Source organism: Pyxicephalus adspersus, chromosome 4 (assembly GCF_032062135.1).
Source record: "Pyxicephalus adspersus chromosome 4, UCB_Pads_2.0, whole genome shotgun sequence".
NCBI lineage: Eukaryota > Metazoa > Chordata > Amphibia > Anura > Pyxicephalidae > Pyxicephalus > Pyxicephalus adspersus.
Window position 1 is genome coordinate 84,513,644 of NC_092861.1, and position 11,595 is coordinate 84,525,238.

An 11,595-nucleotide genomic window follows, 5' to 3' on the forward strand; every position below is an offset into this window, starting at 1 on the left:
AAGTGAAAATTGTGAATTAAGGTACGCTTTAAGTCCTTTTTACTTGTTCTCTAGACCTAAATAAACATCCTTTTAGGATTTTCATTACCATTGCTGCAATAGTGCACAGTTTGTGTGTATATATGTACATATACGGTGTATATATATATATATATATATATATATATATATATAACAAGGAGTGCTTCAGTGTGTTCATTCCTTCCTAAGGCTGACAAATAAAAGCAGAGCTCCCTGTTGGGTGGTAAGACATCTATGCCTGTTCTTTCTCACATTGCTAATTTTTTTGGAATACTCTGTGATGTCCTTGACTTGTTTAGAATGTGGACATGGGTATAAGATAGGTGCTTCATTCTTTTTCTGAAGGTTTGTATATCACAGTTGGCATTTTTTATCATATAATGCTGATTAACTTCTTGGTTTATCATTTCTTGTATCCCAATGCTTCTGATTCCCCAAGCCTTTTTCAGCCACTTCCTATTTACTTGCACACCCACCATCAAAACATTGCTACAAATTATTGCTCTGAACTGGTTTCCTGATCTTGACAACAGTGGACCATGCTTGAGCATAATTTGTTGTATTACATTAGGAAGTGCCTGAAAAGGCAGGGCTCTACAAATAGGATAAAGGCTTGTCCTAACAGATTAAAGAGGAGTCTGGAAGTAGGGGTCTGTTTCCCCCAACCTTGTGAAGTACGGAGCCACTGCATTCTTTTATAAAAGAAGAAGAAATTTAAGTGTCTGAGTTTAGATGTAAGTCTGCAAGTTGCACCCTTGTTTAATTTATTAAAGGAAAGCTATGAGATAATACATTTTATTAGTTTATTATTCCTGTGTTCATTTTCATTTGTGATATGGGAAAAAATGAAAAACTATGAAAAAATGATCCCTGTGTACATATTTGTATTGTGAATAGTAAAATGATAGGGCCTTTTATATTAGGGTTGGGCTCATACTTACGAGCAATGTTCCTGTTTTCCTGAGCACAAAGAAAGATCACATTACATCAAAGTTTTTTTTTTTACTAAACAATAATTGGACTCTGAACACTAGGAAAGGTGCATCCCGAGTCTGTGATATGTATAACAAAATGTTTTATATGTTGAATTGTACTAGAAAACCCCTGAAATGTATTAGGAGATTGCTGTAGGATTGGTAAATTATTATTCATTCATTAGGGCTCATTTTCATAATAATTACAAAGCTATTGTGGGTAACTGTGCTAGTAAATTGCCATCTGCCCTAGAAAACATTAACATTTGTCCCAAGGTCAAGGTTTTGTAAATGTGCCCTCTGCTAATAATAAACTTAAAGCAGAAGTAACAAAAGTAAAAGAAACAACAAAAAATCTTGTAAAGGTAAAAATAAATAAATGGATATAAAATTACTATAATTTAGGTAGCATCTGACCTGTTTTGCAAAACACATCTCTATACCTGACACTTGAAGTACAGGTCCCATGACCTTGGTTTGTTGTCACCAAGTTTCTCCTCTCCATAGTAGAGAACAGTATTCTTTGTACAGTGCTCATTCATTCCGGCTGCCTCCAGATGATCACTAATAATAATTTCCAGTGACAATTGTTTGTTTAAGACTTATGGATACAGCACTGCTTTTCTCTGTAGGTTAATTTATAAATATAAAGTATGTGGTCTACTTCCCTTTCCTCTGCTGTCTACCACCTACCTTCATGCCATTCCCATCCAACCTATCCACCTCTCTATCCTCCTCCAACAGCTCCAAAACAAAACAATCTTACTGGCATGCTATCAGATACCCAACCCCTTGTAAAATGTTCTTGATTGTGCTATAGTAAAGTGAGAGGAGTAAATGTTTAGACATCCTGACATAATGATACTTCATGCACCGACACAAAGCCCTGCATCTCAAGCTACTTCCTTACTTATAGACAGGATGTATCACTCCATCTAGGACACTCACAGCAATAAAAGTCTGACGGGTTCCAAATCTTTAATAACCTTTCCAATATTAAATAAAAAGACTTTAGGATTAAGTGTTTAGGTGAAAGTTATATCTTTGGGGTTACATTGAGTTTCAGATGTTGGAGTTTTGGATAAGGGGTAAATGCTAGCCTGACTGCTATGTTGAAGTTAATAGAACAATATCTTATCAGCACCAAAAGCCCTCCGATGAATCCTACCAGTGCTGGGTTCTTGGCACCAAAACTTAATCCACCATAATAGTAATTCATTGTTGCAACAGATATCCGCAGTAAACAAAAATCTGAAACCTGCATCTAATGATGATTAAAGAGAACTCTTCTCATGGGCACAAAGTCAACAAATACACTTTAATTACTTTCTATTAGGGATATTTACCTTTTTATTATTATTTCTTCATTTCCCTCATATCCTTTTCTATGTGATGGCTTTACAAATAGCCAGAAAATAAAGTGGTCTTTACTTTCTGTTCTTTTTGACAACCATTAAGTAGACGGAAGTAAAAGAGAAATATGGATCTACAGTTAGGTCCATAAATATTTGGACAGACAACTTTTTTTGATTTAATTTTGATTCTGTACATTACTACAATTAATTTTAAATGAAACAACTCAGATGCAGTTGAACTGCAGACTTTCAGCTTTAATTCAGTGGGTTGAACAAAAAGATTGCATAAAATGTGAGGAACTAAAGCCTTTTCTATACACAATCACTTCATTTCAGGGGCTCAAAAGTAATTGGACAAATTAAAAAGCTGAAAATAAAATCATTTCTAATACTTGGTTGAAAACCCTTTGCTGGCAATGACATCCGGTAGTCTTGAACTCATGGACATCACCAGATGCTGGGATTCCTCCTTTTTAATGTTCTGCCAGGCCTTTACTGCAGCGGCTTTCAGATGCTGTTTGTTTGTGGGCCTTTCTGTCCGAAGTTTAGTCTTCAACAAGTGAAATACATGCTCAATTGGGTTCAGATCAGGGGACTGACTTGGCCATTCAAGAATATTCCACTTCTTGGCTTTAATAAACTCCTGGGTTGCTTTGGCTGTATGTTTTGGGTCATTGTCCATCTGTATTATGAAACGCCTCCCAATCAATGTGACTGCATTTAGCTGGATTTGAGCAGACAGTATGTCTCTGAACACCTCAGAATTCATTTGGCTGCTTCTGTCCTGTGTCACATGATGGATAAACACTAGTGTCCCAGTGCCATGGCAGCCATGCACGCCCAAGCCATCACACTGCCTCCGCCATGTTTTACAAATGATGTGGTATGCTTTGGATCATGAGCTGTTCCACGCCTTCTCCATACTTTTTTCTTGCCATCATTCTGGTAAAGGTTGATCTTGGTTTCATTAGTCCAAAGAATGTTTTTCCAGAACTGCACTGGCTTTTTTTAGATGTTTTTTTTTAGCAAAGTCCAATCTAGCCTTTCTATTCTTGAGGCTTATGAGTGGCTTGCACCTTGCAGTGCCCTCTGTATTTACTTTCATGCAGTCTTCTCTTTATGGTAGACTTGGATATCGATACGCCTACTTCCTGGAGAGTGTTGTTCACTTGGTTGGCTGTTGGGAAGGGGTTTTTCTTCACCATGGAAATGAATATGCGATCATCCACCACTGTTGTTTTCAGTGGACGTCCAGGTCTTTTGGCGTTGCTGAGTTCACCAGTGCTTTGTTTCTTTCTCATGATGTACCAAGCTGTGGATTTTACCACTCCTAATATTGCACCTTAAGGATGGCTTGTTTCACCTGCATGGAGAGCTCCTTTGACCGCATGTTGTCTGTTCACAGTAAAATCGTCCACATAGAAGCACCCCCCCCCCATGAAATAGCCTGTGAGTCAATTGTCCAATTACTATTGATCCCCGGAAATGAAGTGATTGTGTAAAAAAAAGGCTTTAGTTCCTCACATTTTATGCAATCTTTTTGTTCAACCCATTGAATTAAAGCTGAAAGTCTGCAGTTCAACTGCATCTGAATTGTTTCATTTAAAATTAATTGTGGTAATGTACAGAACCATAATTAGAAAAAAGTTTTATTTATGGAGCTAACTGTAAATTATATTTTTATTATCCTACAATATTGCCAGTGCACATGTACTACTCAATCACCAGTATATCGGTTTTTGCTAGGGGTTTGTAGTTACACTTGGACAGAACATTTCCATGTTCAACTAAAGCATCATTCATAAAAATAATGCCTCAAGTACTTTGACTTAATGGTTTATTTTTCATTTATCTCAAGTAAACACTGACATTTCCAAATAAGAAAGCATGCAACAAAGTTTCCCCACACGCTGTTCTATCCATTTCTAACTTTCCATTAATAGATTTTCTGTGCCAAGACATCTAAACATTGATAATTTGATTAGGGTTTGGTAAAGCATATTAATACTTTAAAGTATAAGAATGGCTCATTCGCTTCCATTCTTTCTCCCTTTTTATATTAAAAGCAATCATCTACACAAAATTGCCCATTGAATTTCCTCTGCTTTGTTTTTTCAACTGAGCTTGGGTTTTCTGTTGTAAATGGTTAGCATATAATCTTTTTGCTGTGGATCCTATAAATATCCAGTAACCCTCCCCAAACCAAGACATTGAAGAATTATCCAGTCTTTAAGTAAGTCAAGTAAAGTATTTTGTGTTTTGCTGCATTACCATTGCAAAGAAGCAATAGGGAGTTGGGAGACTAGCTTTTTTTTTTGTTTTTTTTAGTGTACTGTAATTTCATGAACACTAATGGATCATTTTTTTTTTACACAAATGTAATGACAAAGATTAAACATTAGGAAAGAGAACTCCTTTTCTTCCTCTTTTAAACCATTTTCCTTAGTATATCCAGGATATGTATCAGTTAATTTCTCAATAAATCTATTTGAATTGTTGGGCCTCTACAAATAAAAAATGCATCTCAGTAAATAAATATATGTTTTCCAAAGTTTTAGTAAGAAAGAAAGGGTTGAAACCCCTACCAGTTTTTTTGTTGTCTGTACCCTGCTATAAAGATAAAACAGGAAATGAGAGGACATTTCAAATTTTAAAAGTCCTATGATGTGTCCTAGCTTCATCAGTCTCTTCTTGTAAGGAGTTTGCTATACACAATAATGCCAGTCTTCCTGTGATGTCTTCAGATGGGAGAGGGAATGATAAGCAGACTTACTATTACTGCATTACTTTGACCAGACCCCATTCTTGACCCCAATTTTTTTAAGTAACTGTGCGTTCCTTGATGTAATCACTGTACACATGTATTGCAGTCTACCAACTGCAGCCAAATAATGGTGATTTTCTTTTGTAGATATTCAACATAGCCTCACGTAAAGAGAAAGCAGAAGGCAAAGCAGACTTAAAGGTTAAAGATGTTTTGTTAAGGAATTAATCATCCTGTTGACCGATAAGATATGGTTAGACAGCTGCCTCGGGTACTTTCTGGTCTTACATTTACCTGCCGTTAAACAAAGTCCTTGCTCCTATTTCTCATCTAGCATTTGTGATTTCTATATTCAGAACCATTATAATCAAGTCATGTACTGCAAGCATAGAGCTATGATTCATTTGTGCTTAAGGTTAAAAAACAAAAAAAATGACTGAATGAATAGAATAAGTGGAAGACAAAAAGTAAGGAAAAAAAGAAACCATAGTGCTGAGTCTTTTTCTTGCTTTTGAATGAATTATTGGAAATAACGTTGGTGGTTTTGTTGTTGAGCCAGCTGACAGATCTCAGGGGCAAGGTCTATAAACCTGTTTGGCTCTTTTGATTGAAAAACTGCTGTTATGTTAGGATGACTTTAGTTGATTTATACACTTTTGGAATTTTTTTTAACCTTTTACACATTTTTATTATGCTTGAGGAATAATGCTTTATCAAATTGATTCCCAGTTTCTAACGTCTACAAGAATTGGGGACTGGGGTGGTTCTCCTAATTTCTCCCTATTTAGTTGAATGTGATTGTAAAGAAAACCCCAGGTAGATTCAATGCTGTTACTGTATTCTGTATTTATTATTTGTTCTTTATATGTAAATAAATATTCTTACCAAGTCCCCAACTTGATAAAATACAAATACATTTTTTGTGTCTTTTGTCAGCATAGGGAAGGGTTAAAACCCCTATCAGGTCAATATTTGCTGTCTCTACACTCCATATCCCTTCACTTCTTGTCATACAGACCCAACAAAAACAGTGGTCCTGACTTCATGATTCTTTCTTACCTATTGCTTTGATGACAATATCCCCTCACTTGGTTAGATAAAGGAGTCAATGTCCCCAAAAGCAACACAAACATCATTAAAAGCTTCTACAAAAAGTGTATACACTTGCAAAGTCCTTTTAAATAAACAAAAGTATTTGTTTTTTTTACCGATTACTAAATAATAAGTTTTTTTTTGCATCAAGTGAGCTTGTGGTCAGCCCATAGTCAATAAGTATTTACAATTTTTCTAACATGTAGTGAATTAATTTCAAACAAACTTACTTTGTAGCTTAAGGCATTGTGTATCAATTCATCCTCAAATATCACAGCATATAATACATTTTCACTAAAAATAAAAAGTTATAACATAACATGCTTATAGGGAAACTGTGATTCTTTAGTACAGTAAAACTTTGCTGTATTGCACCAGGTCATTGTGTTCCTAAATAAAGGTGCAGTTGGTTATCCCTAACTCGATTTCCAAAGAGTTCTGTATCCCTCATCTATTTTTTCTTTCCTCCCCGAGCAGCAAGTGCCTAAGGGTGAAAATTTGTATTGACTTTGCACGTTGTAAGTGCATTAACAAACTCAATAATTGATTTTACCTATTTGCTTCCTGTTATGTCACTGATATATGTGACAGCTAATATGAATAATGCTTGGTATAAATGGCAGAGATAACACAGAGGCATACACGTAAAATGAAATTGTATAAGGACAGATAGATATAATAATGAAATGACAAAATATTTAGATAAAAAAAAATATTTAGATAAAAAAAAAATATATATATATATATATATATATATATAATAAAAAAATCAGTGAAAATCATTTGAAATACCGGGGTCCCATCCCTTCTGATTGCAGATTACAAGTGGATCAGGGTTTAAAATTCCATAAGAAAGGAAACAATGATCAGTGCCTGACCAATGCTGACCCATGATCATCCCTGACCATTATCTTATCAGGATACCACTAAAGGATCAGTTATATTCCTCTAGGATCAGTTCATGAAAAGTATATATATGTTGGTAAAATGTTATTAAAAATTAAAAAAAAAATCTGCTGAAAAAGCTGATTTTTTAAAATAAAGATGCTATAGTAGGAAACAATACTCACCTGCTTAATTAATAACTCCATAAACGCAAAGCTATATCGTCCTAGTTATTGGTTAGGGGAACCTGAGTATCATTTTTTTGGGCTTTTTTTGTGATTTATGAATCAAGTTGTGTTTTTACATATAATCCAAGTTTTCTGTTTTTCATTTTTATTATGTGTATCTACAATTTTTTATAAAAAAATTAAATAAATCAGGCCTTATGTGTCTTGAGTATACATTTAGTATTGAGGTTTGCATGTTATTTTGTATATTGAGAACTTGTCTTACCTAGCTCTATTTGCTCCAATGTCAATCTAATTTTAATGTATTAGATCCTATATTCAATAGAAGTTTCTGTTTGCATTCAGAAGCATGCAGACTATTTGACACTTCGATAATATAATGGTCATCGGATTATTCTGATAACATCCGAGTTGTATTTCTACACAGAAAACAAATGTCAGTAAGCTACAACAAGCAGTGCACGGGCAAGTTACATGACTCATGCTGGGTCCCCTAGGTAGCATACATCCTCTGAAATAGTGTCAGCTATTCATTGGCTATTTCTGAAACTTTCACCTGGTATCTAGGCAGCCAAATGTCTCTCTCAGCAAATGTCTTCATAGGTAAATGTGTATACTGTTTGTCTACACAAATGCTCACAGATACAGTTCCTATATGTCAACACATGAAACTGCATCCATGAACTGCTTAGGATGTTTGCGTGGTAGCCCTGTGTATAATTCTGGACATAAGCTCCTAACAATGTATTTTTATCTTGACAATACTATGTACCTATATATCTAAAGTGTTATTGTTGTAAAGGTTACACAATATTGCATATGGACATGTAAATAGATCAAAACCCAGTCACTAAAATCTCATATATTCTTTAACATGTTAACGTAACGATTCTTCGTGAATCATTTTTAGCATTATAAAAGCCCAAATACGCTTTCAGTTTACATCAGGTGCATCAAAACAACAGCAACAAAATGTTTAAAGTGTTACAGTAATTTTCTTTAGAAAGAAGACACAGTTTGAGGAGAAAAGCCTGTTTTTTGCCCGCAACATTTTTAACTGAACTCCATCTTTAACTTTTTTCTTGCACACTTATACATAGTCGTCTCCCATGCTGAACAACATTATTCCCATTCCTCTGCACACAGTAACTTTCACACAACAAATATTAGTAGGTATCAGCAGGTATCTTGAACCCAAATTATTTCTTGTCTGATGGACTGCAAGGATTATTGAACCAGCTCCTACCCACTTATTCTTTCTTGGTCCTTCCCTTGTTAGCAATTTGCTTTTGCCCTGCTAATCATTTGGCCTCAGGTGTGAGTATTTCCTAAGGTCTGTATGGGATGCAGTGCTGTTAAATGTCATGGTGTTTATTTCACAAAGACTTCTGCTAAACTTACTCTCATTGGTGCACAAAGCAGTAAATGAGTAAACACAGACACAACACAAAGAACTGAACTGAGGCATGTGAGTTATTGTGCTGTCAGCAGTGTCAGGGTAGAACTGATAACAAAGTTTAGTGAGGAACTGAATAATGAAGGAGGAAGTATGGAACAAGTTATAGGTTTGCCCTAAGAGGTTTGAGTCCATTGCTAACACAGGAGCAAGGGTTGTGCTGATTTTAGTTAAAGGAACAGTGTAGTGCTAATTTTAGTTAAAGGAACAGCGTAGTACAGCTTGCCTGCAGAGTATAAGACCTATGTATGGCACTAGAAATAAGCAACTGTACTGACCTATAAGAGTAGTAGAGAGATTTTGTCAGCCTTGCCTCCTCCTCATTGCTCCTGAAAATTTATATTTTGCAGTCCCCTTACACGTGACAGGGTCAAGTGCTGACTAACCTTCAGTTTTAAACATGCAACTATATAATGCTAAATAGGGATAATTACCTTTTCTCAGTGTTCTTTTCCCTTCAGAAATGCTAGGATTTGTGGCCTCCATAAGCATCCAAGGCCCAAGACTTTGTACACCATTCACCTAATATCATCTGAGCTTTAAATATGGAAATTCCCTTAACATACCTGATAATCCTACTATTAAGGTCCATGTGTATACACTTATGCACTGTTGTAGAGTGACAACACTCCTATCTCCCAGTTATGTTGTGTTGTCAGTCTGCTATATGAGTTTTATGTTGCCATGATCAGTGACATGCAAACCTCACTGAAGCAAGTGCATGTCAACATAAAGGGCCTGATTTGTTAAAGGTCTCCATGGCTTGAGAGAATACACTTTCATCAGTGAAGCTGGGTAATCCAGCAAACCTGGAATGGATTTCCTAAAAGTTATTAGCTATTTGTTAGCAAATGTTTTCAATCCTGGACCAGATCCATTGCAGGTTTGCTGGATCACCCAGCATCACTGATGAAAGTGTATTCTCTCCAGCCTTGTAGAATGTTAATAAATCAGGGCCATTGTATTAGTGAAGGCCTGAAGGAGATACAAAGTACTGGGATAAAGAGATATTTTAGGGTATTTCATCAACAGGAAAACTTGTCAATTATTTATAATACATAGGGCTTTATTACATCAAATGTCATCCAATTACTTCCTGGTATTTATGACAAACCCAAACAGCTCATCAATGCTTATTACTTTTATATTACAATATTTTGTTACATCTGGCAGCAGTCTGACTTTTTTGTGTCTTTTTTAGATGTTGCTATGAAGAGAGGCCAGAAATGACTGATGTGGAGCCTGGGGTCACAGATTTTGCAGCATCAGGAAGATCAGGTCGCCGCAATGCCTTACCTGACATTTTGGGTTCTCCAGCCGGGGCAGAAGCTTCTGATCTACCACAGAAATTAGCAGAGCTCTCTGTGTCCCAAGGTAATTTCTTAGTTACAGTAAAGATATAAAGGCCATGGTTGTAGGAAGAAATTTTAACTGGAGATAGGAAATGAGGTTCAATTTAAAGGTTTGTTAAACCAAAGTACATTTATCACAGGTGTAACTTCACTCCCGATTGCTCCCATTGAAACATTTGGGAGCAGTGCAGAAATATTTTGTGCATGCTTTTGCTCAATATTGCATTCATATTGCTATAGTTTACAGTGTGATTCCTGGATGTAACATGTAGCTTCTGGTCACCCCTAAGCAGCTGCCAGCTTCCATTGATTTGAATAGAGATGTGATCCAACTGCAGAATGCTGTGATAAAACATGGTTGCATGGTATGTATTCCAGAAATGTATTTATCCCTAGCCTAGTCAAAATAAAACAAAACAAAAGTCTTAACCTTAGATATTCTTTGAAGTCTGTGAAATCAGATCCCTCCTGTATAAGGCATTGTGCAACAACTAGTAACGAAATATATGTCAAAAAAATATTTTTTAAATCCCTGGAGCATCGTGCAATGGCTTGGTCCTTCTTCAAAGAATAGTCCATACTACCCCTACCTAGGTTTTGTTCAGGCCAATGAAGGAAAATATTTTGGCCTGTTTTTTAGTTGTTAAACCAACCTTTCCATATAAGAAAAATTGTGTTTACTTTTTACCCTTTTGCGTGCCCAACGTTTGTTGGCCTTTTTGTCACATATCCCAAGAGGCTGTGGTATTCAATACAAGTTAGTGTCTGATATCATGCACCAGATCTAATACTGCATTATCAGGGGGTATTTAACACAAGCCAATTACCCAGCTTCTGATCTTGTGCATGTGCAGAGTGAGATTGCCAGTCCGAAGAGACCTCAAAAGACACCACAGCTGACCTGCGGCATGAAAACAGCGGAAAACAACACAACACATCATTTTCTAGGGAATCATAAATTTATGATTATCTAGTAGTCTCATGTGTCTCTAGTCTTTATCTGTCTCCTCAGGCATGCCCTCGGGCTTCAGTAACTGCTTTAGCATGTTTAAGATCTATGACCATCCTCTTTTTCATGTCTTCAGTATATTATAGGATTTCAATCATCGATTACTTACATCCCTTTGCTAATGTCCCTACATGAAAAAAGTGCCCCCTATAGCTACAATAAAAAAACACTTAAAAAAGGAATGCATTGAAAGTAAAAGACTAGTACCTGTTTAGCACTGATATTTACTCTTTCCATAAGAGCTAAGCTGGATATAAAAATTGTATGTACCTGACACACGTATATGTCAGTAATGATGTAGAATGCCTATTCTCTACTTCAGTTCCATCGTGAACAGAGCTTTAAAAATATTCATAGCATGTGACCAATATGGGGCCTGGGGTAGGAGGACTGACCAATTAGAAAGGAGAATTAGGGAATGTAAACTGTGAAGTTTTCAGTATAGAAGGACTTAAGTCAGACCTCAGACTCACATTTAGTCACAACCCCCCCCCTCCCT

General features: G+C 36.0%; 1 long non-coding RNA gene across 1 annotated transcript in view; it reads left to right on the top strand.

Moving 5' to 3' along the window:
- Positions 1 to 9,960, top strand: part of LOC140328917 (uncharacterized) — an 84,315-nt gene extending 74,355 nt beyond the window's left edge. Inside the window, exon 4 of the long non-coding RNA XR_011920366.1 lies at positions 9,937 to 9,960. This is a non-coding gene — a long non-coding RNA (uncharacterized lncRNA). The remainder of the gene's footprint in view (positions 1 to 9,936) is intronic.
- The last annotated feature ends 1,635 nt before the right edge of the window (positions 9,961 to 11,595 follow it).